Source organism: Tachypleus tridentatus, chromosome 13, assembly GCF_004210375.1.
Source record: "Tachypleus tridentatus isolate NWPU-2018 chromosome 13, ASM421037v1, whole genome shotgun sequence".
NCBI classification, from domain to species: Eukaryota; Metazoa; Arthropoda; class Merostomata; order Xiphosura; family Limulidae; genus Tachypleus; species Tachypleus tridentatus.
In genome coordinates this window covers 258222266-258250160 of record NC_134837.1, presented here as the reverse complement: position 1 = coordinate 258250160, position 27895 = coordinate 258222266, and the positions used below count along the sequence as shown (strand labels likewise).

The following is a 27895-nucleotide window of genomic DNA, read 5'->3' as shown; positions in this document are numbered from 1 at the left end:
AACAGTGAAAACTGTGTTGCTTTATTTGAACAGAACGAATCTCCAAGCAACGAAAACAAAACAGTGAAAACTGTGTTGCTTTATCTGAACAGAACGAATCTCCAAGCAACGAAAACAAACAGTGAAAACTGTGTTGCTTTCTCTAATTTAATATTAAAAAGGTACGTGAAATAACACAGTTTATTTTGTTACATCTCAATTTATCGCAGTGTTTTTTGAAAAATAAAATCATAGCTACTTAGGTTTAACAGTAGTAGTACATAAAACTCAGTACAAACATTACGATTCGATGACAGTTAAACTTTCATCTTCTATTAAAGACAAAACAGGACCATGAGATTTTCCCTTTCTTGCTCAAATAACAAATGCGTTACATTTTAGGGCGCACGTAAGATAATTGTTTAAATAAGCTACCGTGTTTCTCCGAAAATAAGACAGGGCTTATATTAATTTTCACTCCAAAATATGACACTAGGGCTTATTTTCGGGGAATGTCTTATTTTGATATACTAAAAAAATGAAGTTACAAAGTAAAACTATTAAACTAACCATTTAAAATAAACTATTATTAAACTATTAAACTAACTGATTAATACTTAAACAAACTAATTAACTAACTATTAAACTAATTAATAAATTATTTTTTTTTATTTCTTTCCTCTTCCTGCCACTCTTAACTAGGGCTTACTTTAAGGGTAGGGCTTATATTAAAACTATCCCCAAAAATCACACTAGGTCTTATTTTATGGGTAGGCCTTATTATCGGAGAAACACGGTACTACTTACATCAGTTCATTTAATTATTTAACTTTTCAGTCTGTCGTTGTTTTTAGATTTCAAAAGCACATCACTTCTTTTCATTATATCCTTTAAATCATTGTTCAACTTGAGCGACTGGGCTTCTACGTCCATAACAGCTTGGGATAAATTGGCAATCGCCACTGTGAGGCGCAGTAGGCGGTCGTGATTAAACTCGGTTACCATCAAGAAGTAACGTCTTAACAGAAAAAGACAAGAAAGTCCGAAAACGGCAGCGAAAACAGAGGCGATCGTAGCTTTTCTCATTTGTCAACTGGAAGTAGTAATGTTTCCATTTATGTTGTGAAAGTCGTTTGGTTGGTGTACCTTTGTGTCCGATATTTTTTGACGCAATACCCTAAAAAAAAAAAAAAAAACGAAAGGTCGATGAATTTCGTCACAAACTAAATTTTAAAAAAATCATCTGCAATAATTGGTTTCGCAGCTTGGAAACTTCTTATTTTACTTTTATAAAACTTCGATTGATAGACAGACGTACCGAAAAACAGATAATTAGATGAAAATATATCATAATATTAGTATATTAGAACAATATACGTCTACCTGCCACCAGAGCGCAGAAGCTACGTTAATAAACGTGCAAGGTCGAGAGCTTATAATGCTGATATTCATAATCTGATCCCTGCAATGGGCACAATATAGATAGCCCGTTGTTCAACTCTGCCCTTTACAATGAAATAAAAACACATACTCTTGAAAAGTTGCTACTTATAAGTAGTTTTAGAAGTATATAAAATTCAAGCTTCGATTCCAGCTGAGGACTTAGCCCGGATAGCCCATTATATAACTTTACACTAAAACAAACAAGATTTCGAAGCACTTACGTCAGATACAACAACGCGAATTCGAACGTTAAATCCTTAAGATGAAACACGTGCTGACTACAGATAATAAGCACATCCCTGTTGTTGTTTAGATGTGGCCGTTCATCAATCTCATACAAACGTGTGGAAAAGAATTAATAGTGTCAAGGAATAGATGTAATAGACATGTTTATTTGGTTGGCTGGTTGTTTCAGAATTTGTTATAAGTTATTGGTTAGCTGGTTTCTCTCTAATCTATCTGCCCCTTCAGTGGCTCATTGGTAATTCTAAAGGGTTATGACGCAAAAATTAGGTTTATATACTCGTTATAGGCAGAACACACATAGCCTATTCTATAGCTTTATGCTTAGCAACTACCAAACAGTTTTTTTTTGAAGAAATGAAGGTCGTGGAAAATGTATTTTTAGTGTTGCAACGAAAACTGTTAAAGTAGTTTCATAAATTCGCATCTTAAAATATTTTGTAAAATACAGAAACATCTATAAGGATCATAGGTATAGTATACAAGACATATTTAGCATTTCTGATTCTCTTAATTGTAGTATGGTGAACGTTTAATATTTACCGAGATGTTTTTTTCAAGAAAATTCTAGCCATGAATGTAGTTCTAACAGTTTAACACTGGTCAAAGAATACAACTAAAATCCTTTCGCCCTACGTATTTATTGTTCTGGGTCATTCCTTTTTGATGTCACATGAATTCTCTAGTGAAAAAGATTACTGTACAGTGAAATATATGCGGTCTTTTCCATTCGCGGAAAAGGTAATGCTCTGTAGACATATCCTTCATAATTTGCTGTTTAATAACTAGTAATGACATAGGTAGTGTATGTGCACTGAAAGTGAAGGAAATATAGATTTTTTGCACATAGTGAAACACGTTCGTCTCTCAGGATGAGTAGCTTTCTGAAATAATAGTTTTTCAAAACCAAATTAAGAGCTAAGTTGAGTACTAGCTGACAATTCCAAGGGTTATGCTAACACACGCTAGTCCCTCATGTCCCTTTGCTGATGTTACCAGTTGTCTTCTGGCTGTATTCTGTCCTACTGATTCTCCATCTTTTGCTTTTACCAGCTACAATATACGTTACTTGTTTTACGGTAGCTCATTCCCTCTGAATGTATACAAAAACCTTCCATGGTTGCTGCTTTTATCCTATTGGTGTAGAAGAGTTCGACATCCTCCAATAGAGTTGTACTAGATTTGAATAAGGGGGCTTTTTCTTTGGGGCTCTCAACTTACTATGCATCTTCTCAGACTTTTACTCCCAATCTGTGAGTCAGTGAGCACATCACAGATTGTAAATTGCACAACTCTGCCCTGACAATTGCAGTTGGTTGCTATCAGCATTTCAAGGGCACATATGGTTTCCAACTTCAACATTGTGAGAACCTTGCAGGCTCCACCAACCTTATGCAGAACATTGTTACTCTACAAGATGGTAAAGGTCCAGCATATTTTCTCTATATCTGTGGTTATAACAACAGGTGACGGCAAACCACGGTTTTAAAATAGGTGCTAACATGTTTTTATGATTCACCCTTTGGTCAGTAGCTGATTTCTACCAGAAGTTCGTTATACATGGGGAAGTCTAAGATATGATGGTTGTGAATTATGTCAGTGGTGGCTGTATAGTACCTGCCCACCCGTGTCTCCTGAGGTACATCTTAGGTAATCTTCTGAGTGAAATCTGTGGAATTGTTACGGAGCTGAAATGACAAAAATTGACAAGGGTAGAGGCTCGCTGATGTAATTTATGGTCTTTATACTGCAAGGTCCCAGAGAATAATTTTGCTTGTAGGTGTGGATGGTGTTCTGCGAAGTTTTGATACTGATGGCTTAAGCACATCTTGTGACTACACTTATATAGGTATTTTGTATTTTTTCAGACTTGCCCAGCAGTATACCACTCACACTTATCAGCAGTAGTGGTAAATCCAGGTTGTATTACACAAGGCTTTGATACAACAGATGGCATGACCCCACTCCATTGTGTTAGCGATAAATCTACGTGCTTACAGTGCTAAAATCCAAGTTTTGATACTGGTGGTGAGCATACAACAGGTAGCACATTGTGTTGCTTTGTGCTTAAAAGTACCAGCAACAAGTGAAATTCTCCATATGTGTGTTTTCTACTGCATCTTTCAATACACTGATGCTTTTGACAGCTCTGGTTATCATGGTATTTATGTGGATGGTCAAATCGCGATAACAGCAGCTCTTGTAGCTTTACGCGAAATTCAAAACAAAACAAACCAATCACGTCGAGATGTCTGTCAGAAGTTACCTCCAGGTACTTCATAATTTGTTCCAGAAAGATAGAAATGCCTACAAAGGATGATGATGGTTTGTCCTCATCAATATGTGTGCGTCTTTTTAAGAGTGTAAAAAATGGCAGGAATAATGACCATTCTGGTATCAACGGCTTTCTTTGTTTTTGGTTTCATATTTGTTGAAGCCTCTGATGACCATTCTGGTGTCAACAGTTTTCTTTGTTTTTGATTTCATATTTGTTGAAGCCTCTGATGACCATTCTGGTATCAATGGCTTTCTTTGTTTTTGGTCTCATATTAGCTGAAGCCTCTGATGACCATTCTGGTGTCAACAGCTTTCTTTGTTTTTGGTTTCATATTAGCTGAAGCCTCTGATGACCATTCTGGTGTCAACAGCTTTCTTTGTTTTTGGTTTCATATTTGTTGTTGCCTCTGATGACCATTCTGGTATCAACGGCTTTCTTTGTTTTTGGTTTCATATTTGTTGTTGCCTGTGATGACCATTCTGGTATCAACGGCTTTATTTGTTTTTGTTTTCATATTTGTTTAAGCCTCTGATGACCATTCTGGTATCAACAGCTTTCTTTGTTTTTGGTTTCATATTTGTTGAAGCCTCTGATGACCATTCTGCCTCTGATGACCATCCTGGTGTCAACAGCTTTCTTTGTTTTTGGTTTCATATTTGTTTAAGCCTCTGATGACCATTCTGGTGTCAACTATGGTTGTTTTATGTATCAGAATTTACGGATGACAATTTGTTTTGATCACACACAGTAACTTATGTTTTATTATTATACTTCTTGGGTTAAAACAAAACAAAAAAGTTTTGTAAGATCTTGAAATTCTCTCGTGCGTTCAGGTTTGCTCAAAAAAAAAAATCCAAACCTCAAAACATCTACAAGTTGTCTGCTGAACGCAATTATTCCAACCAAGAATGACGTCACTTCGTACCAACGGAAATCTTTTGTAGCGTTGACTGTAACAACTCAGAGATGCCAGGGGATATTTCACAGTAGACCCCACCCGGTTTACAACAACCCACTCACTACATCGTAAATAACTGTTGTTTTTTTTTGGGTAAAGCCGCATTTGACTATCTTTTGCCTCTACCGTTGCGTATCGAACGCCGGATTTTAGCGTTGTAAGTACGTAGACTTACCGCTGTCCCACCAAGAAGACAAATTTGAAACAAATTCTCGAACATTCAGAAATGTTTAATGACATTTTCACTTCGAACATTCCTAAAGTCTAGACTTAATCATCGTTTACGTTATTCATACATAGCATCATAAAATAACAAACGTTCGCCACCTATCGACCAAACTAATAACTCACGAAATTACACAAAATCATCAAAAATGTTTAACGTAAGAAAAAAACAAAACAAATTTTAGAATTATCTCAAAGAATAACCTAAACATTAAACACATACTTTCTCTTCCGTTGTTGTGACGTACTGAAGTAACATTAAAACCTCCTTTGCTGGACTGTTACTGGTTGAACACTTTAATTTGATAATTCTCTCCTCTAAGTGTGGTTAGTTTTTTCTACTAAAATAAACGACTTAGAATAACTGCCTCTAGTCTCTAGTTTTTACAGAAATGTTTTGATTGGTCACTCCACTTTCTTAGTTTCGCTAGCCCTTAATTAGAAGGTGAGAGCGCTGCCTTTACACCTTGAGTTCTGAAAACGTAAAGAGAACATCAGCCGATAGGCTTAGCATAACCAGGTGGTTAAACCGCTTGACTCGCAATTTGAAGGTTGAGGGTTCGAATCCCCGTCACACCAAACATGCTCGCCCTTTCATCCGTGGGAGCGTTATAGTGTGACGGTAATTCCCACTATTCATTGGTAAAAGAGTAGCCCAGTAGTTTGCGAAGAGTGGTGATGACTAGCTGTCTTCCCTCTAGTCTTTCACTGCCAAATTAGGGACAGTTAGCGCAGACAGCCCTCGTGTAGCTTTGCGCGAAATTTAAAACAAAACAGAACAACACACAAACTTCGTTTGTTCACAGTTCAAGTGGACAACTGATCTCATTTAAGCCCACATGAACACAAATTCTTTGTGGGTTGAGTGCGCTAACGTTTGACAAAAGTACATTATTTTGATACTTAAGTCAAATTAATGGAAAAAAAAAATACATTAAACTTCTTAGGTAGCTCTGCCCACGTGAACCACTGACAACTAATTATTTAAGCTGGTGGAACAATGTAGCTTAATCCAGTATTAATTTAGCTTTAGCTTGGCATGTCAAGCTAACTCATTCCACAACTAGCAGGACCATACATAGTCGGTGGAGTCGAGAGTATTTATATCTACAATGGGGCATGACAGTAGTTTAAAAGTACGTTTTTAGAGTAATGAATCCAAACTTGACATTGGAGTTTATGTAACTTATTCTACCTCAAATTACGTGGTCTCAACAATGCTTATATCCCCACTCACAAATCAGCAGGGCCAAACGTGTGCGGTTATCCTAAGATTTGTTTTTATTTCAGACATTGAACCCCTTACGGTATTTACATAATTCAGGACAACAGAGGAAAGCGGAACGTTAGGTCTTCTGTGAATCCTTAAGGAGACCTCTGAACTCCACAGCAGAGATCGGGTGATTTATGCTATTCACAACAATGTAAACTACATATACCTAGTTCAAAGCTAATCTGTTAAGCCAAAATAAACACATTTTGGTATTTACTCTTACCAATAAAGCAAGACTTAGGCATATATGTTTATACTAATTTCAATCCCTATTAAAGTTGCTAAGAATAAAAATAGCAATAATTCCATAATCCACATGTTAAATCATTCCACCTTTTCAAAATATAAACAATGTTACGTGTTCTATGTGGTATTACTTACCGCTAATTTCCCGTACAGCATACGCGACCTTATGTTAGTATGTCAAAACGTCGTATCTACATGTGCGTAACATGTACAATATATACATTTGTTGAACACCACGTGCGATGAGGAAGCATCTAAAAAATATAAAGAATCCACCAACGACTTATCGCTAAAGCTTTCACATGAAAACAACAAAAATACTTTAATAGAAAAATCGATGTCAAGCCAGCTTTCGTTTGAAAATAACTTTCACACTCATACTCTTATAAGTATTCAAACACCACAAAATTATTGTTTTACTCACTCGTTGAATAATGAACAATCTACCTTACCTGCATCACAAATAATGAAACGTTCTGTACCTTCTGGATGTTAAAATTAAAAAAAAGAATGAAAACAACATATTGACCAGATTTATTTCACAAGTTTTGTATTCGAGCAGTTACAGAATATTATATTTATGTAGTCACAGTATGTTATAATTATGTCTCCACAGTATGTTATATTTATGAAGTAACAGTATGCTATATTTATGTCTCTACAGTATGCTATATTTATGTAGTCACAGTATGTTATAATTATGTCTCCACAGTATGTTATATTTATGAAGTAACAGTATGCTATATTTATGTAGTCACAGTATGCTATATTTATGTAGTCACAGTATGTTATAATTATGTCTCCACAGTATGTTATATTTATGTAGTCACAGTGTGTTATAATTATGTAGTCACAGTATGTTATATTTATGTAGTCACAGTATGTTATAATTATGTCTCTACAGTATGCTATATTTATGTAGTCACAGTATGTTATATTTATGTAGTCACAGTGTGTTATAATTATGTAGTCACAGTATGTTATATTTATGTAGTCACAGTGTGTTATAATTATGTCTCCACAGTATGTTATAATTATGTAGTCACAGTATGTTATATTTATGTAGTCACAGTGTGTTATAATTATGTCTCCACAGTATGTTATAATTATGTAGTCACAGTATGTTATATTTATGTAGTCACAGTATGTTATATTTATGAAGTAACAGTATGCTATATTTATGTAGTCACAGTATGTTATATTTATGTAGTCACAGTATGTTATAATTATGTCTCTACAGTATGTTATATTTATGTAGTCACAGTATGTTATAATTATGTCTCTCCAGTATGCTATATTTATGTAGTCACAGTATGTTATAATTATGTCTCCACAGTATGTTATATTTATGTAGTCACAGTATGTTATAATTATGTCTCCACAGTATGTTATATTTATGTAGTCACAGTATGTTATAATTATGTCTCCACAGTATGTTATATTTATGTAGTCACAGTATGTTATAATTATGTCTCCACAGTATGTTATAATTATGTAGTCACAGTATGTTATAATTATGTCTCCACAGTATGTTATATTTATGAAGTAACAGTATGTTATAATTATGTAGTCACAGTATGTTATAATTATGTCTCCACAGTATGTTATATTTATGTAGTCACAGTATGTTATAATTATGTCTCCACAGTATGTTATATTTATGTAGTCACAGTATGTTATAATTATGTAGTCACAGTATGTTATAATTATGTCTCCACAGTATGTTATAATTATGTAGTCACAGTATGTTATAATTATGTCTCCACAGTATGTTATATTTATGTCTCCACAGTATGTTATATTTATGTAGTCACAGTATGTTATAATTATGTCTCCACAGTATGTTATATTTATGTCTCCACAGTATGTTATAATTATGTAGTCACAGTATGTTATAATTATGTCTCCACAGTATGTTATATTTATGTCTCCACAGTATGTTATATTTATGTAGTCACAGTATGTTATAATTATGTAGTCACAGTATGTTATATTTATGTAGTCACAGTATGTTATAATTATGTCTCCACAGTATGTTATAATTATGTAGTCACAGTATGTTATATTTATGTAGTCACAGTATGTTATATTTATGTCTCCACAGTATGTTATATTTATGTAGTCACAGTGTGTTATATTTATGTAGTCACAGTATGTTATAATTATGTCTCCACAGTATGTTATAATTATGTAGTCACAGTATGTTATAATTATGTCTCCACAGTATGTTATATTTATGTAGTCACAGTATGTTATAAGTATGTCTCCACAGTATGTTATATTTATGTAGTCACAGTATGTTATAATTATGTAGTCACAGTATGTTATAATTATGTAGTCACAGTATGTTATAATTATGTCTCCACAGTATGTTATATTTATGTAGTCACAGTATGTTATAATTATGTCTCCACAGTATGTTATAATCATGTAGTCACAGTATGTTATATTTATGTAGTCACAGTATGTTATATTTATGTCTCCACAGTATGTTATATTTATGTAGTCACAGTGTGTTATATTTATGTAGTCACAGTATGTTATAATTATGTCTCCACAGTATGTTATAATTATGTAGTCACAGTATGTTATAATTATGTCTCCACAGTATGTTATATTTATGTAGTCACAGTATGTTATAATTATGTCTCCACAGTATGTTATATTTATGTAGTCACAGTATGTTATAATTATGTAGTCACAGTATGTTATAATTATGTCTCCACAGTATGTTATAATTATGTAGTCACAGTATGTTATAATTATGTCTCCACAGTATGTTATATTTATGTAGTCACAGTATGTTATAATTATGTCTCCACAGTATGTTATATTTATGAAGTAACAGTATGTTATAATTATGTCTCCACAGTATGCCATGATTAAATCTCACAGTATGTTACATTTATATAGTCATAGTATAGTCTATTTAAGTAGTAACAGTAAGTTATACTTATGTAATCATAGTATGTCATATTTGAGTAGCCACAGTATGTTATATATATGTAGTCATAGTATGTTATAATTATGTCTCCACAGTATGTTATATTTATGTAGTCACAGTATGTTATAATTATGTCTCCACAGTATGTTATATTTATGTAGTCACAGTATGTTATATTTATGAAGCAACAGTATGTTATATTTATGTAGTCACAGTATGTTATATTTATGTAGTCACAGTATGTTATATTTATGAAGTAACAGTATGTTATAATTATGTAGTCACAGTATGTTATAATTATGTAGTCACAGTATGTTATAATTATGTCTCCACAGTATGTTATATTTATGTAGTCACAGTATGTTATATTTATGTCTCCACAGTATGTTATAATTATGAAGTAACAGTATGTTATAATTATGTCTCCACTGTATGTTATATTTATGTAGTCACAGTATGTTATAATTATGTAGTCACAGTATGTTATAATTATGTCTCCACAGTATGTTATATTTATGTAGTCACAGTATGTTATAATTATGTCTCCACAGTATGTTATAATTATGTAGTCACAGTATGTTATAATTATGTCTCCACAGTATGTTATATTTATGTAGTCACAGTATGTTATAATTATGTAGTCACAGTATGTTATAATTATGTCTCCACAGTATGTTATAATTATGTAGTCACAGTATGTTATATTTATGTCTCCACAGTATGTTATAATTATGAAGTAACAGTATGTTATAATTATGTCTCCACAGTATGTTATATTTATGTAGTCACAGTATGTTATAATTATGTAGTCACAGTATGTTATAATTATGTCTCCACAGTATGTTATAATTATGTAGTCACAGTATGTTATAATTATGTCTCCACAGTATGTTATATTTATGTAGTCACAGTATGTTATAATTATGTCTCCACAGTATGTTATATTTATGAAGTAACAGTATGTTATATTTATGTGGTCACAGTATGCCATGATTAAATCTCACAGTATGTTACATTTATATAGTCATAGTATAGTCTATTTAAGTAGTAACAGTAAGTTATACTTATGTAATCATAGTATGTCATATTTGAGTAGCCACAGTATGTTATATTTATATAGACACAGAATATTATATTTATGTAGTCACAGTATGTTATATTTATATAGTCACAGTATGTTATATTTGTAAAGTAACTATGTTATATTTATATAAACATAGTATTTATATTTATATACTCACAGTATGTTATATTTATATAGACACAGAATATTATATTTATGTAGTCACAGTATGTTATATTTGTAAAGTAACTATGTTATATTTATATAAACATAGTATTTTATATTTATATACTAACAGTATGTTATATTTATGTGGTCATAGTATGTTGTATTTATATAGTCATAGTATGTTATATATACTCTTCAAAAAAAGAAACGCAAAAGGCAAAATATGAGACAAATTGTTAACAAGTTTATTCCCGGTAGTTCTGTATGACATGTGTGAAACTTTGCACATTCACTGCTGAACATCCAAAGTCTGCAAAGGCGAAGTCCACGCTCACTAGTTGAAGTTTAACGTCACTCAACGTCAATAACGAGTATGCCCCCCGTGAGCATCAATAACTGCTTGGCGTCTCCTGCCTATGGAAGCGATGAGATGACAAATCACATCCTGTGGAATGGCTGTCCACTCAGCCTGCAAAGCTGCTGCAAGCTGAGGTAGAGTCTGCGGTTGAGGTTGTCGCCGTCGCAGATGTCGGTCCAACTCGTCCCAAAGATGTTCGATGGGGTTTAAATCTGGTGATCTGGAGGTCCAGGGAAGAACGTTGATGTTGTGGTGTCTCAAGAAGACAGTGGTGAGTCGGGCTGTGTGAGGATGGGCGTTGTCATGTTGAAAAACGTCGTTGACGTTCACCATGATGGGTTGTACATGGGGCCTAAGAATCTCGTCGACGTATCGTTGAGCCGTAAGATTCCCTCGAATGTGGAAAAGGTCTGTTCTGGCATTGTAGGCGATGGCAGCCCACACCAAATCCGTCTACATCCTGCACACAGTTTGCTGCAAAACGTTCACCTCGGCGACGGTAAACACGTGTCCTTCCATCCTGCCTACGAAGCATAAAACGTGATTCATCGCTGAACCAAACATGCCTCCATCGTCGATGAAGCCATACCCGATGTGCCAGAGTCCACTGCAGCCGTGCTTGACGATGTTGCTGGGTGAGGATGACGCCTCTGACTGGACGTCGAGGTCGGATTCCTGCATCTCGTAGACGGTTGCGTACGGTCTGATCGGAAATCCTATGCAGCCCTGGTATGGTTGAGGCAGTAGACGTCGCAGTGGTGGTCCTATCCCGAAGGTGACGTAACCGGATGTTGCGATCTTGTGCGATCTGGTCTGCCAGATCGTGGACGGTCACAAGTTGATCCATGTTGTTGGTGACGATTCCATAGCCTTGTGATGGTGCTTGGGTGGACATTCACAGCTCTGGCAACATCTGATCGAGATTCGCCTGCTTCCAAGCGACCAATGGCGTTGTTGCGTTGTGCTTTAGTCAGTCTTGGCGTAACTGTATTGCGTGTCGGTGGCTTAACACTGAGCTATGGAAACCGAGAACCCGTCACTTTTATAGGGATTTTTCACATGTTGCACTTAAAGAACATGCAGATCTCTCAAACAAATTTATTGGACACGCATGCGTTTTGGCGAAAAATCCGATGTTTTCCTCCGTTTTCAAAGTGCACAACTTTTATTGTCATTTTGGTCTGACAATCAGTGCCTTAACACGTGTAACATCACATACTCTGAGCTTGTAACGTTATTACATATATTTCTCTCTAAAATAACAAAAATATCCCTTCTGCGTTTCTTGTTTTGAAGAGTATATATATATAGTCACAGTATGTTATATTTATGTAGTCACAGTATATTATATTTATATAGGCATAGTCTGTTATAGTTATATACTCACAGAATGTTATATTTAAGTAGTCACAGTATATTTATTTAGTCACAGTGCGGTATATTTAAGTAGTCACAGTATGTTATATATATGTTGTCATAGTATGTTACATTTAAGTAGTCACAGTATATTTAAGTAATCATATGTTATATTTAAGTGTCGCAGTCTATTTATGTTGTCACAGCTGTTCTAGTTATACAGTCACAGCATGTTGTATTTAAGTAGTCACAGTATGTATGTTCCCTTTAAGTGGTTATACTATATCATATTGAAGTAGTCACAGTATGTTATATTTACGTAGTCACAGTATGTTATATTTACAGTCACAATATGTTACAATTAAGTTGTCACAGGATGTCATATTTAAGCAGGTAGTTACAGTGTGTTATATTTAAGTAGGCACATATGTTATATTTAAGATTTTAGTGGGAGCTAAAATTGGAGTGGTTTCCTGAACCTTTACATAATGTAATATTCTGTGATGTATCCGTACTGGTAACAAATTCACCCAGATCTGAAAGTTTCATGTGTTTTGATTCAGTTTAGGTCTGTAATAACTGTGTCTAATTCCCTAGAAGAATATTTTTTGCCATATAGAGTGATTTCAGCTGGCACTTTCTATGAAATAACTTGAATTATCAATACCTTCTGATCAATACATGGTATCCCCTATAGACCATATTTCCACGTGACATGAAAATCCCGCTAGTTATATTCTGGATTTGTGTACAATGAAAAACAAAACAAACTGATGTTATCTGTATGTGTTCATAAGTATCCAACTGGTCTATTGATACCTTACGTATTTATATGTATAAAATTGGTATGTTTACTGATAATTGTACGTGTTTATAAGTATAAAACTGGTCTCTCTACTGATACATATGTGTTTATAAAACTGGTCTGTCTATGAATACCTTCATGTGTTTATAAGTTAAAACTCATCTGTCTACTGATAAATGTATGTGCTTATAAGTATAAAACTGGTTCATCTGTTGATACCTTACGTATTTATATGTATAAAAATTGGTCTATTTACTGATACCTGCATGTGTTTATAAAACCAGTCTGTCTACTGATAAATGTATGTGTTTATAAGTATAAAAGTGGTCTGTCTGGTGATACATGTATGTGTTTATAAGTTAAAACTGGTCTGTCTACTGATAAATGTATGTGTTTATAAGTATAAAAGTGGTTTGTCTGCTGATACATGTATGTGTTTATAAATGTGGTCTGTCTACTGATACATGTATGTGTTTATAAATGTGGTCTGTCTGCTGATATATGTATGTGTTTATAAATGTGGTCTGTCTGCTGATATATGTATGTGTTTATAAATGTGGTCTGTCTACTGATACATGTATGTGTTTATCAATGTGGTCTGTCTACTGACACCTCTATGTTTTTAATTTGCGTCAGTGATGCTGATGCAAAGTTGTGTTGCTTTATTTGACATGACATCATGAATATGCATTTTCTCTCGCCACGTCGTACTTGGTACGACCTTGTGATTACATACGCTCTCTACTTATGATTTATTTTACGTGACCTCATGATTACATACGTGTTCTCAGTTCTTATTTAACGTGACCTCATGACGATATATATATATATATACATATTCTCTCGTCATAATTTACTTAACGTAATATTATGACCTTACACGTTCTTTCGTCGTGTCACATGACCTTATGACTAGCCACATATATTCCGTGTTTACAAACATGGTAATTACATTAACATGAGAATCACAGTGTGACGTTCATTGTACAATACTAGCTGGACGGAAGTTATGTAAATTCATGAATAATAAAAGGGTATCTTAGGGCATGAAAAGTTGCTTCCTTTATTCATAATTTAAAACAACAAACCCAAAATGCCCATTAAAACAACAAAACACAAAGTGTGAAACAGTAAACTTGGATCCGGACCCAACAAACTTTCATGCCAAATTTAATAAACATTTATCAACACTGGCGAAGTAGCGGTAAAAGAATCCCGAAAACGCTCATAAAAACCTCAAAACGCAAAATTGAAAATTTGTGTATTTCCACATGGACCTAATGAACCTCCACTCCAATTTTGATAAAGATCATCCAGACCTTGCAAACTATTTACATTAACATACAACTTAGAGTATTATTATATTTATACAGATGGTGTTAGTGCACTAGATCAACATGTGACGTATTCACGATGTTATTTCTGCACCCTGAGAAGGGAGAAAAATAAATTTCTCCATAACAAGAAACGGAGGCGAAAGGGGAAAATCGTGCCCCTATTGCAAATGTACATGCACACAGGATAAACAATTTCGCAAAGTTGGGGTTGCACATCGCGTAATAATTTTTTTTTTCCAGTATCATGTAAGCAAGAGTTATCCACTATAGTTGGATAACGATCGAAACAAAATAATTCAACACTATATTCAGTATCATTTTACTACCTACATCTCAACATGTAGAACTAAACGGTATACAACTCTCGCTCTGCAACATGCACTAAATAATAACAATAAAACAAAACGGAAAACCGGTCTATTGTTTACAGTATTCAATGTTGTCATGGGAGCGTGTCATACACGAGTCAAGATGTACATTTAGAGAAAGCGAGCGCGCAATCGTTGTAGGTCACGATGTCAGTACCACTCAGACTGAATATTTAATACGTCCATTGTAAAGCTTTTGCTTGAATATTGAACACTAAAATAAACAGTTAACCAAAGAGTTGAGAAATTATAGTATTTTCGTGAGAAACAATCTACAGAATGTAAAGTCGAATTTTAACAAGTATAAAACGTTTTCAAAACGTTGAGAAACAAAAATAAACACGCTGATATAGTTAAAATTAACTTTAAGTTAATGTTAACAGTTTCAGCGTTACGTGCATAATGCTGTTAATGTTGTTTTGTGCAGTATTTTAAAGAATAGGCACGTGCAATAAGCATATTTGAGCATGCTTTTTCCAGGCTCGTCACGAAGGTGGTGAGGGCCCTCGACTTACAATCTGAGGGTTGCGGGTTCGAATCCCCGACACACCAAACATGTTCGCCCTTTCAGCCGTGGGAGCGTTATAATGTCACAATCAATCCCATTATTTGTTGGTAAAAGAGTAGCCCAAGAGTTGGCGGTGGGTGGTGATGACTAGCTGCCTTCCCTCTAGTCTTACACTGCTAAACTAGGGACGGCTAGCACAGATAGTCCTCGAGTAGCTTTGTGTGAAATTCAAAAAACAAAAACAAACAAACTCTCTGGTAACGGATCATTTGGTAAGATTATTTTCTTCTCTCTGGTAACGGATCATTTGGTAAGATTATTTTCTTCTCTCTGGTAACGGATCATTTGGTAAGATTATTTTCTTCTCTCTGGTAACGGATCATTTGGTAAGATTATTTTCTTCTCTCTGGTAACGGATCATTTGGTAAGATTATTTTCTTCTCTCTGGTAACGGATCATTTGGTAAGATCATATTAAGATTATTTTCTCTCTGGTAACGGATCATTTGGTAAGATTATTTTCTTCTCTCTGGTAACGGATCATTTGGTAAGATTATTTTCTCTCTCTGGTAACGGATCATTTGGTAAGATTATTTTCTTCTCTCTGGTAACGGATCATTTGATAAGATTATTTTCTTCTCTCTGGTAACGGATCATTTGATAAGATTATTTTCTTCTCTCTGGTAACGGATCATTTGATAAGATTATTTTCTTCTCTCTGGTAACGGATCATTTGGTAAGATCATTTTCTCCTCTCTGGTAACGGATCATTTGGTAAGATTATTTTCTCCTCTCTGGTAACGGATCATTTGGTAAGATTATTTTCTCCTCTCTGGTAACGGATCATTTGGTAAGATTATTTTCTTATCTCTGGTAACTGATTATTTGATAAAAATATTTTCTTCTCTCTGGTAACGGATCATTTGGTAAGATCATTTTCTCCTCTCTGGTAACGGATCATTTGGTAAGATTATTTTCTTCTCTATGGTAACGGATCATTTGGTAAGATTATTTTCTCCTCTCTGTTAACGGATCATTTGGTAAGATTATTTTCTTCTCTCTGGTAACGGATCATTTGGTAAGATTATTTTCTTCTCTCTGGTAACGGATCATTTGGTAAGATTATTTTTTTCTCTCTGGTAACGGATCATTTGGTAAGATTATTTTCTTCTCTCTGGTAACGGATCATTTGGTAAGATTATTTTCTTCTCTCTGGTAACTGATTATTTGATAAAATGTTTTCTTCTCTCTGATAACTAATTATTCTCCAACACCGCTTTATTAGGACGAAGTTGTTTGCATGTTGTTAAAATAGTTGCATGGATTTTAGTACAGAATTACATCATCTATCCGAGATAAACAATGATGCTAGTTTTATTCTGACTACATGAGATATATTAAAGCAAACTGAAATTTTTTTTTTCTTTTTAATAGCACCTCGTGATTTGTTGTCACAAACAACTACAGTGACGAAATTCGTGCAATAACTAATTTGGTTCTTTCGTCTAAAACCTGTGAATTTTAATTAGCCTTCTGTGAGAGAGGAAATAAATTTGACATAAGAGAGACAAATGTTCTTACTGGTCTTTTTACAACGTACAAAATAACTAAACTCATTGAGTACGTTTTATTCAAACGACTGTTTTTAGCTTCACCACATCATTACAGGGATACGTTGTCACGTCACGTTCTGTGTGACAACCATGTTACTTGACAATAGTCTCACGACCTAGTTTCCATTACGAAAGGCTTCGTTGTGAAGCTGTTGAGTTAAAAGCACACAGCATGTTTTGTACGCTGGATTTCCATTTTCCATTCAGCGTACGAAGACGACGGTTTCCTAGTACTAGCTTCAACAGGATAAATCGCACAGAAATACGAAGGTTATGTATTCAGTGCTTTCAACGATATGTCTCCTCTGTATGGACTAACATCAATATCCATTCGTTTCAGCTGCTTGAGGTATGACACGGTTGAATGAATATACTGTGAAAACAAGTTATGTACACGTGACATGTGTCGCTTTTCCAGAAGGAGATCCTTCCTGATTGTGTTGTGTACTGTTGGTGGGGAACGGTTCGTGAATTATCATCTTCAGAAAACGCCCGACTTTTCTTACCATGACTGGTGTACGAATTGTTACATATCACTTTCCGGATGTTCCTGGTACCTCAAGTTGATCCATATTTTGTTTTTGTTTTACAGTGCTATTAAGTACATGGGATATCGCCATCTTGGAAATTTTAAAACCCCGATCTGATCTTTCTTTGTGGTCTGAGTACAAGAGTATTTTGCATCGGAAAGAACTCTTACATATCATTCATAAAAGCGATCAATTTTCATTGACACCACACGACCTACACAAATCATCAACCACTATCAATATTTAGTTCTAATACATGCCGTTTTCGTCACGTGACTTGCATATTCATAGTACCATTTAAAAGTAATGTACTCCAACCATTTGTTTGTTTGGAATTTCGCGCAAAGCTACACGAGGGCTATCTGCGCTAGCTGTTCCTAATTTAACGGTGTAAGGCTACAGGGAAAGCAGCTTGTCATCACCATCCACCGTCACCTCTTGGGCTACTCTTCTACCAACGAATAGTGGGATTGACCGTAACATTATAACGCCCCCACGGCTGAAATGGCGAGCATGTTTTGTACGACCGGGATTCGAACCCGCGACCCTCAGATTACGAGTCGAACCCCTTAACCCACTAGGCCCCAACCATTTGTATAACATTAATTGTTGCCATGTTTAGTAATCTAGACAGTCACACTCTAATTCACTAAACATAAACCATTGTTTGTTGTCAAGTACAAAGCAACATAATGGGCTATCAGAGTATCGAAACCCGATTTTTAGCGTTATAAGCCTTTAGACTTACCTTTGGATCATCGAGTTACTGTAGTTAGTAATTAGGATACAAATCTAATATGGAATCACCACAACCTGACTGTAAGTATTTATAAAAGGTGCATAGAAGATCAGCTAAATTTCTGGGTTCGGTTTCCCGCGGAAAAGAGAGTGCAGACAGCCCATTGTGCAGCTTTGCGTTAAACTTGCTCACCCTTTCAGCTATATGGTATGTTATAATGTGACAGCCAATACCACTATTCGTTGCTAAAACAATAGTACAATAGTTGGCGATAGGTGGAGTTACTTGTTTTCCCTTCAGTTTTATCACTTCAACATCAGAAAGGGCCAACACAGATGACTTAAAGTAAAACAATACATATCGTTCCCATATGACATTCCTGAGATACTAAGTCTAAATACTCTAGAATGAAAGTCATTAAAAGGAAAAGTTATTAGCAGTATCACAACATAGAGCACACTACACCTTTTCCACATTATTCCTAACCTAACTGTAACCCTGAAGGTGTTGTAAGAATTAACCGTCAATTAGTGATGAAACGTTTTGGAATTATTTGATTGTATACAGATTCTTAGTATAGTTTTAAAACAAACAAAACAGGTGTTAAAACTAATGATATCCACTCCCAACAGAGATCTGTGCCAGCAGTGTCTACTAACGGTTATTTAAACTAATGATAGCCACTACCAACAGAGATCTGTCCCAGCAGTGTCTACTAACGGTTATTTAAACTAATGATATCCACTCCCAACAGACATCTGTGCCAGCAGTGTCTACTAACAGTTATTCAAACTAATGATAGTTAAGCACAAAGCTACACGGTGGGCTATCCGTGTTTTCCCACCATGTGAATCGAAACCCGGTTTCTAGAGGTCGCATCACAATAATATTTAAAATACTCATTGCTAAAAGTGTTCGGGTTAAAAATAATGACTATTTGATGGCAAGGGGGTATAGGAGCAACAGTGAGGAGGATAGTTTGAACAATGGTCACCCACAGTTTCCAGGGGCATTAGAAAATTTGGTAGTTTCTAATAGAGTGACTTTTTGTCCATAACATTTACAGATATTAAATTTAAAAAAAATATGTATATCTTAGACTATCACATAGGAAGTTTTCAAATGATAATTTACACTGAAAAACGAAAGAAAAAACACGGAGAAATTATATCTCCCCTTATGTACCTTTAAACTTTATACAACGATAAAGTTTATAGTACTTGAACCCCTTTATTGTCACTACCATGGATACGACTTTTCCCGTGTACGGTTACAGAATATTATCGTTTGTATATAGCATTGACGCACTGTTTCCCTCCAATCAAAAACGACACACTAAAAATATCATCCGAATTTCGTAAACAGACGTGATTTTGTTTTTAAGGTGCGCTCTGCATTACAATATCCTGGATACAGCACATTTAACACAAAAAATATTCAGTTAATCATTTCGGACTGGTGGATATTCCTTCGTCAGAGGTTAGAAGCTTTTAATTAAAGGTAACAACATATGGTAACTTTATCACTAGGAAGTTGAATATACTATCTATTACCAGGAGCGTGTTCTATAATATATTTGTTTGTTGTTAAGCACAGAGTTACGTAATGGGCTATCTGTGTTGTGAATGTCAACGGGTATAAGAACCAGGATTTTAACAAAGAATAACAAAAGTTTAAAATATTACAATCCCTTTCCAAGTGTATCCACGTCTTCTTTTATCGTATTTCAATTTTTAACCCAATCAACCATTTATTATAATTATATATAATTAATTCATTAACTTCGTTATAATTTATGTGTATTTCTTCTACTCTAGTTCTTTAGGCAGTCACTATGCTTTTGATAACAATAATAGACAATTCTTTTCTTCCTCACCAGTGGTGAAACTGAAGAGAGCCTGTGATGTTGGGGCGTAACGTTCTTGATTCGCTGTGAACTATTGTTCCCTTTTCAAGGCTCGTCAGCACATCTTGAGCTAGCACGTCAAACACAGTTAGGCCTCTTATAACGGTGATTTGTATACAAAAGATGGAAGAGAAACATGCATAGTATTTAAACAGAATTTATAATATGAATAAATGTGATTGAAGACACAATTCATGAAGTTATCTGAGATAACAGAGAGACTACAACAATAAGTTTGAAGAAGTACAAGACATCAATGAAGTATGGAAAAGACATAATTACAAAACTTAATTTCACAAAAACATCAACAAAATATGTAAAGCATATAATAACAAATTTGAAAAGGTACAATAAAATAATTCAATGACAGAATAAAACACTTAGAAAATTGAAAAGTACAAAAATCAAACCAGCCGCACTTCTGCATATGCCCAATAATTCAAAATAAAAATACAATTGACTATGAAATATGGAATAGAAGAACATATTGCCCTTTGCTACTGTAGAACCTTTCTGGAACTTCAGCCATATCATACCAAACCCAATTTCAGAACTTAGCTTGCCAATTCAGCACAGCCAAATTGTGAAACTAACAGATTATGACCGAAAAGTGTCATGGGAGGTACGTTGGACTTAGTTTAAAATAATTTCTAAAGTGAATAGATGGAATTGCGGACAACAAACTATTAATATTGCTGCCTCTTTAAAAGGATCATTTTAACAGGATTAAACAACCTACGATCTGAAAACCGTAACAAGCTAGCTACCTTATCTAAACGACTCAGACTGGCATAACAGTAGGAAGTGTCCAGATCAAAGTTCCAGAATAACGGATGGAGGAAAGAAGAGACATCAGTTGAACTTGAAAAATATTTGCCCAAATATCTTACCCAGATGTTCCAAGTGAAACGATGGATTCGTTAGCATGTGACCAACCAATAGATGCTTTTGCAGATGAAGACATAAAAAACTAGGCTAAACCAAAGTAGATGTATATCTTTAAATGAAACTCTGTAGCTGGAAACGAATCAATGTAAGACTCACGTAAACATCATATAGAATTACGGGAACGTCAGGTTTAGTAGTATTGAAACATAAATTTCCCCTTACAATAATTTTCAAGACAAAACTAGTCACATAATTAATTACACAGAATAGAAGAAAACAAAACAATACGTGTTTGATGCATAACTTGAAAGGACAAAAATATGTAGGGCATTAACATCTTATTTCAAAGGATGTCAGTAAAACTGAACTGTTATAACTGTGAAAATATGGCTATTAAAACTAGAACTGTGAGAAACCAGCAGATGTTAATACTTCACGGAGACAATACCATAATGAGCATAACAGAAGAGCAACAAATAATTAACTAGACATAAAAAAAAGACAGAAATTACTTGAAATTTCAGCACCACCTATTTTACTCGTGACGGAGAATAGGTCGACAAGGATCTGCATGGACTACTGGAGGGTGAATGAAGTCACCAAAATGGACGCCTACCAACTATAAAGAATGTAATCTACATCGAGTGTTCTATCTAGATTAAAATGGTTTTCCGTAGTAGATCTGAAGAGTGAATACTGATAAGTGGATCCAATAAATGGAAGTATAAATAAAAGAAAACTCTTATTGTACGAAATGGATTGTGACAATATGTTATGTGACCATATGGATTATGTAATGCACCTGCTATATTTAAATAACAAATGGTGGGTGCTCTCTCCACACCACTCTGGTACACCATACTCGTCCACTTGGCTGGCGTCATCATGTATAGGAAGACTGTTTACAATGTTTATGATGGGACAACAAACGTTGTGGACCAGTTGAAGAAACAGAACTTTAAGCTGAATTCCAAAGAGTTTGAACTATTCCATGAAAAGGGGAGTTTCCTAGGATACATAGTCAGCAGACGATTGTCCACAGACCCATATAAGAGAATCCCTTCATCAGGAAACTTACGTTTTCATAATATATATATTAAGTTAAATATATATGTATTTATGGGTGTGTGGGCGATAAATTCGGTAATAAATGAACAGCAGGCATTCTGCTTGTTTTAATATATTTAAAACAAGTTAAACTACCTATAAAAAATATTTATGTTATGTATATGGACTGTATCATAGTTGTATTTTAATTACTATACAATTCTCTTTTTGTTGTCAAAAGTCTACTTAGGCCAATTCGACTGGTTTAGAATTCAGTTGACAAGCCGAACAATTTTTTTTTCTAATTCACTGAAAATGTATAATTCACTTATTCCTTTTATTCTCTCTCTCTTCTTTTTTGTTATTCGCATCACAACAGTATCGATGTATAATTCATCTATGTTGTTACAGCAGTTATACCTTAAACTTCCAATTCTCCTCTTGTTTATCGCATTTAGGCCTACTTCCAAATAATCGTCTGTTTTTTCTCAATGTCCACACACGTGGTTCAGCTGCTCTAATACTTTTTGACGAGACAAATTATACTAATAAAATGTCAGAAAACGGTTAATCTCACTTTAAAATATCAACCGTTATATCATATGACGGTTACATTTACTGTACCTTTTCTAACCTTTTACTGACCCAAACCCCCTTTCATTTGGCTTTACTTTTGACTCTCTTCCCGCTCTCTATCTGTCTTCTTGCCCATATAAATGTATACGTCTATTATTTAGACCAAGAAACCTCTGTATCCTCGACATCAATGAACTGAATGAAACGTTCGACAGACTCGACACGAATAGCTTACAAATATAACTTCCAACAATCATCTGCTTTTAACTCTTCTTATTATACAAAAAACACGAAACAATCATGAAATATTAACTCACAAGATAAAGTAATTAATATTACATACACTAAATAGTACTTTTATAATGCTTACGATGGAACAAGAAAAGTTTTGGATAAATTGAAAAAAAAGAGAACTCTCTAGCTGAGTTCTAAAAAGTGTTAACTGTTCCGTCAACAGATGACGTTCATGGGATACATAGTCAGTTCAGATCTATCTAAGAAAATCACTTCAGAATTTGCTAACACTGATAAACTTATGGGGGGTTGGAGGGTTTCCTGCAATGTACTGTTACTACCACTGTTTTTCCTTGACGCAGTTTATTCCCTATACAAATTACTTAAAAAGCCAAATGACTTTTGTTAGACTGCTAATTATGAGCAAGCATTCAATAAGCTACCAGTTCTTAAAGATCCATTCATATTGGACACAGATACCAGTGACTGTACAAAGAAAACAATGTTATAATAAGAACAACATGGAAAAGAAAAAGCGACTGCTTTCTAAGCAAAACAATGGAAGCTGCACAAGAATGGTATAATACAGAAAGAGCTACAAAGTGTTGTTTAAACAGGATGCCATTTCAATTATTATCTATACAATTAAAGATTCATATTTTGGACATATTATGCAGAATTGAAATGTCTGGAGAATTAATGCAATCCAGAAAGCCAGATAGAAAGATGGTTCCAACCACTTCAGAAGTACACTTTAAGTCTTGATTCATCATGGAAATAATTACGCATTAACTTCGAAGGTCATTTGTTAATGAAGAATCAAAGATAGCAAAAAGAGGAAAGCATGGAAATGTAAATTAAAGATGGCAAACCTAAAGTATAACAGAGTATAGTCCAAGATGTGACTTCAGAAGTAATAAAGAAGACTGTTGTAATCCAACATTTAACTAAAAGCTTGGGCAAAAGAGCGGATTTATCAAATGGATCAAAAATAATGGAGAAAAAACCAGGACAAACGGTGAACTTCATTATACCGACAAGAAAGTTTTTTTTTTTTTTTGAAAGTGGAAAATGTCATTGTACAGAAACAAAGATGGATGGTAGCGTTAACAGTCTCAACATTCTGAAGCATTACGTCATCTACACAAAAGACACCAAAGAGAGCGAGGGAATGCTTCCATTGGGTTGTATGTTCAGGGATCTGTAAAAATTCGTGTAAGTCATGTGTACTATGTTATGAAGGAAAAAGTCCACAAAAGAAACAACTGAGGCAACCACAGCAATATTATGTTGGAGCACATATGAGAGATAATTGTTGTCGACGTGTTTGGCTCTCTGCCACAAAGTAGCAGTATGAATTTAGGGTGGTTCATTTTACCAAGTAATCAGATATATATGCTGTTATTAACCATGAAGAAAAACATCTCGTCACTAAACTCGTTTCAAGATTAGGGATGCCATGAAATTTGAGTCAGATCAAAGAAAAAGCTTTGAATGAGATTTCTTTGCATAAATATGTCAGATTCTTAGAATAAAAATAAGATTGGGACAACGGTTCTATGTCCACCTTCTGAAGGCATGATGGAGAACTACAATCACATGCTTCTACAACAATTAGCTATTTATTTGGTTGAACATCAGGAAACATAGAACCAAGATGTTTCGTTACTATTTATGAGTTGTCGAACAACAGTATGCAAAGCTATAGGCAACACACACTCATCAGTGATATATGTAACTCTACCCATGAAATACTTAGATAAACTAAAGATAACATGAAAAGTCGTTATTATGTTACTGTTGATAAGACCGGATTCCAGAGGTGATAAGGTATGGCTGAACAATCCCAACGACAAAAGAGAAGGAGCTTCAAAGTTGGACAGGTTATGGTACGGACCATATGAATAGAACGAATAGTGTATTACAGAATCCAAAAGGGCAGACTGTTCAAGCTATAGGTCATTCACCATGACTGTCTTTGGAACTATGTTACTAAGAAAACAATGAACTGAGTAATTCCATAGAACTGCTAGCGATATGTCAACATGCTGAAGAGCTCAGGGTTGGTTACAATGGAGAACAGTTATAGAGGATCACCAAGGATAGAGTTGCCATTCGATTTGCTTACCAGCTACATAAAGAAAACTCCCTCAATGTCAGGACAACATGGTAACGATAAGAAACAAGAAAACCACCAAAATGATTTGGTAAATGGACAGTTTATTGTACTGTTTTACTTGTGTGTCACGAACGTTCAAGTGAATTAACAATCCAGGAAGGGAACACTTTTGTAAGCTACCTTTTCAATGTTATAATTTAATTGTTTTATTTGCTAGAGGGAATTTTAATCATGATGTAATAATTTATATGCTTCATTTGAAATTTACAGACAAAGGAACTTTACAAAAAATATACAAGTAGGCAGTTAGTAAAGTTATTAAGAAGTGAATGAGAAGTTAGTAAAGTATTCAGTGAGTTATGATTATCATTATTAGTTGTTGAATATTACAACTAAATTTACTTGGAAGTTAGGCGTAGTACAACTACTGACATTAACGACGAATTTTCCTTGAAATGTTATTTGCGAGATTAATCTTCACAAAAGAAATAAACTGTGTCGTTATCGTTATGTGGTCTGGACTTTGTATTATTTTTATGAAATAAATACAAAATAATTCTTATGTCACAATACTTACTTATGTCACTGCCACTCCCATACACCACAGGATAAACCTAACTGGGTATGAGGATGGAGACACTGTCTTTTATTTAAGATGCAATCCACGAGAACAACTTGTTGAGTACCACTGTTTTAAGTTTCTTTAATCAATAAAAGTGTATCTATCATTATATTTCTTGTTGCCGCGGCCCTGTAAATTTGTATGTAAAACAACGGACTCTTTATAAGGTCTACGTAACAAAACTGTTTAACACGAACTATTTTAAGAGACAATATGAGAAGGCTGTATTGATAAAAAATATATAACTAGATGGAGAACAGGTATAAAAACGAATAGAAAACAGAAACATCCTGTATGAAATGAATAGAAAACAGAAACATCCGCACCTGTATGAAATGATTTATTATAAACAGATATGTTGCACACAATGGTACAAGTTTTTGTTGTTGTGTGTATGTGTTATACATTTTAAATTATTTTGATCATTAAGTGATTAGTAGGCGTAATTTCTAAAATAAGTATTACACGAATTATATATCCAAAACACTAACTATAACTCGATATTTCTATTAAAGATTATTTCAGGCTCAGTAGGTTGAAACGCCTGAATAACTTCTAAGGTGGAATGTGGAGCCATAGTAAAAATAAGTATTTTGGAGATAGAAATTTTATTATATATTTTATAAAGTTTTTTTTTATCAATTTAAAAGTTGTCACCTGGTGAAGCTCGATAAACATGACGAACCGTAGTATTTTTAAAGATGTTTTAAATATTTCTGCTTGTTTATCTATAAGTACATAAATAAATTTAGCAAACTGTTCATATAAATCACGGAGAGTGTTTGGTTATACGTATTATGTATAAATTTCTAAGTACAGTATCTCCCTTTTTAACCTCTGTCTTACACTGCTAAATTAGGGACGGCTAGAGCAGGTAGCCCTCGTGTAGATTTGCGCGAAATTCAAACCAAACCAAACATACCCTTTCTAAATATTATTTTAGGCTCATATTGTAGATAAAAAGCTTATCTTGAATGACAAGCAAGAAATGAGAAAGCTTGTCAGTCGAGAAATAAACATTTTGAATGCGAGTTAACGTTCAGATTTCCAGTTCAATGAACTATTGTTAAACGTTAAATATCACACACTAATGTGTTAAGCACACATCACATAATCTTAACCCTAACAGTCAGATGCAATTCAAATTATTTTCCGTTGAGCCTGGAGACGGCTGCAAGTTACAGCTAGCAACCGAAAACCTACGTTAAGTAAAAAAAAAAAAAAAAAACAGTTGGACAGTTATCTTGTAATTCCCCACTTCCTTTCCATAAGTATATATTTTGTTGTTGTTGTAGTTTTCTAACAATTTAATTTAGGTTTAACTATTGTAATCTATCTATTATAAAAGATTGATCAGGATTATTGTATTACTATTACAATTGTAAGTAATATTGTGATATTTATCTACAAAAATTATTTTGTAAAGTTGCTAATATGTGGTTAAACAAAAAATTACTGCGAACCGTTAGCCTGAAACTAAGATCAATGACTTTTGAAAGATTTATTAAGTTGTGTATACAAAAAGGCTAACTGGTAGCATTTTGGAAAATTGATACGAGTAAATATAACAAAACCACGTAACAATTGTGTGCCACTTTGAATTCAAATTGATGTTTATAAAATAACGTTTATATATGTTATGGAGTAACATGGAAAACAATTTAAACAAATACTGAAGGCCTAGCAACCTACCTGCCATTATATCTGATCTTCAGTCCATTCTCTTTCGAATGCGCGTACAAAAATGTGGAAACTAACGAGCTACCGTCGTAGCGAAGACAAAAATTGCACGTGCATCGAGTAATGTTCGATGAACACAGCAGCAAGATAAGTCTTAACTGATCATACACCGCACATGTACCTACACAAAGATTATTTACCTACAACTTTTAAAGGTTTGTCACCTGATACTCTGTTTATGAATACCGACTATACTTTATTTCAAAGTCCATCTGAAATTCAGAGATAGCAATTTTCAAGTTCACTCTTGTACTTAACATTTAATGTTGTGAAGCCTAACGCATGCTCGTATCTTCATACCTTACACACACACAAATATATTAACACTAG

The 27895-nt window shown here is 34.2% G+C and overlaps 1 long non-coding RNA gene across 5 annotated transcripts; it reads right to left on the bottom strand.

The window, feature by feature from the left end:
* Window positions 1-27856, bottom strand: LOC143238767 (uncharacterized). 5 transcript variants are annotated; one of them, XR_013020749.1, is made up of 4 exons: window positions 27518-27699; window positions 20310-20435; window positions 6781-6899; window positions 1-1156 (listed from the first exon to the last, which is right to left on the bottom strand). It is a non-coding gene; the product is annotated as an uncharacterized LOC143238767 (long non-coding RNA). The 5 variants fall into 5 exon arrangements; XR_013020747.1 differs by having other exon boundaries at window positions 20310-20409; window positions 27518-27543; XR_013020748.1 differs by lacking the exon at window positions 6781-6899 and having other exon boundaries at window positions 20310-20409; window positions 27518-27704.
* Window positions 27857-27895: the final 39 nt, after the last annotated feature.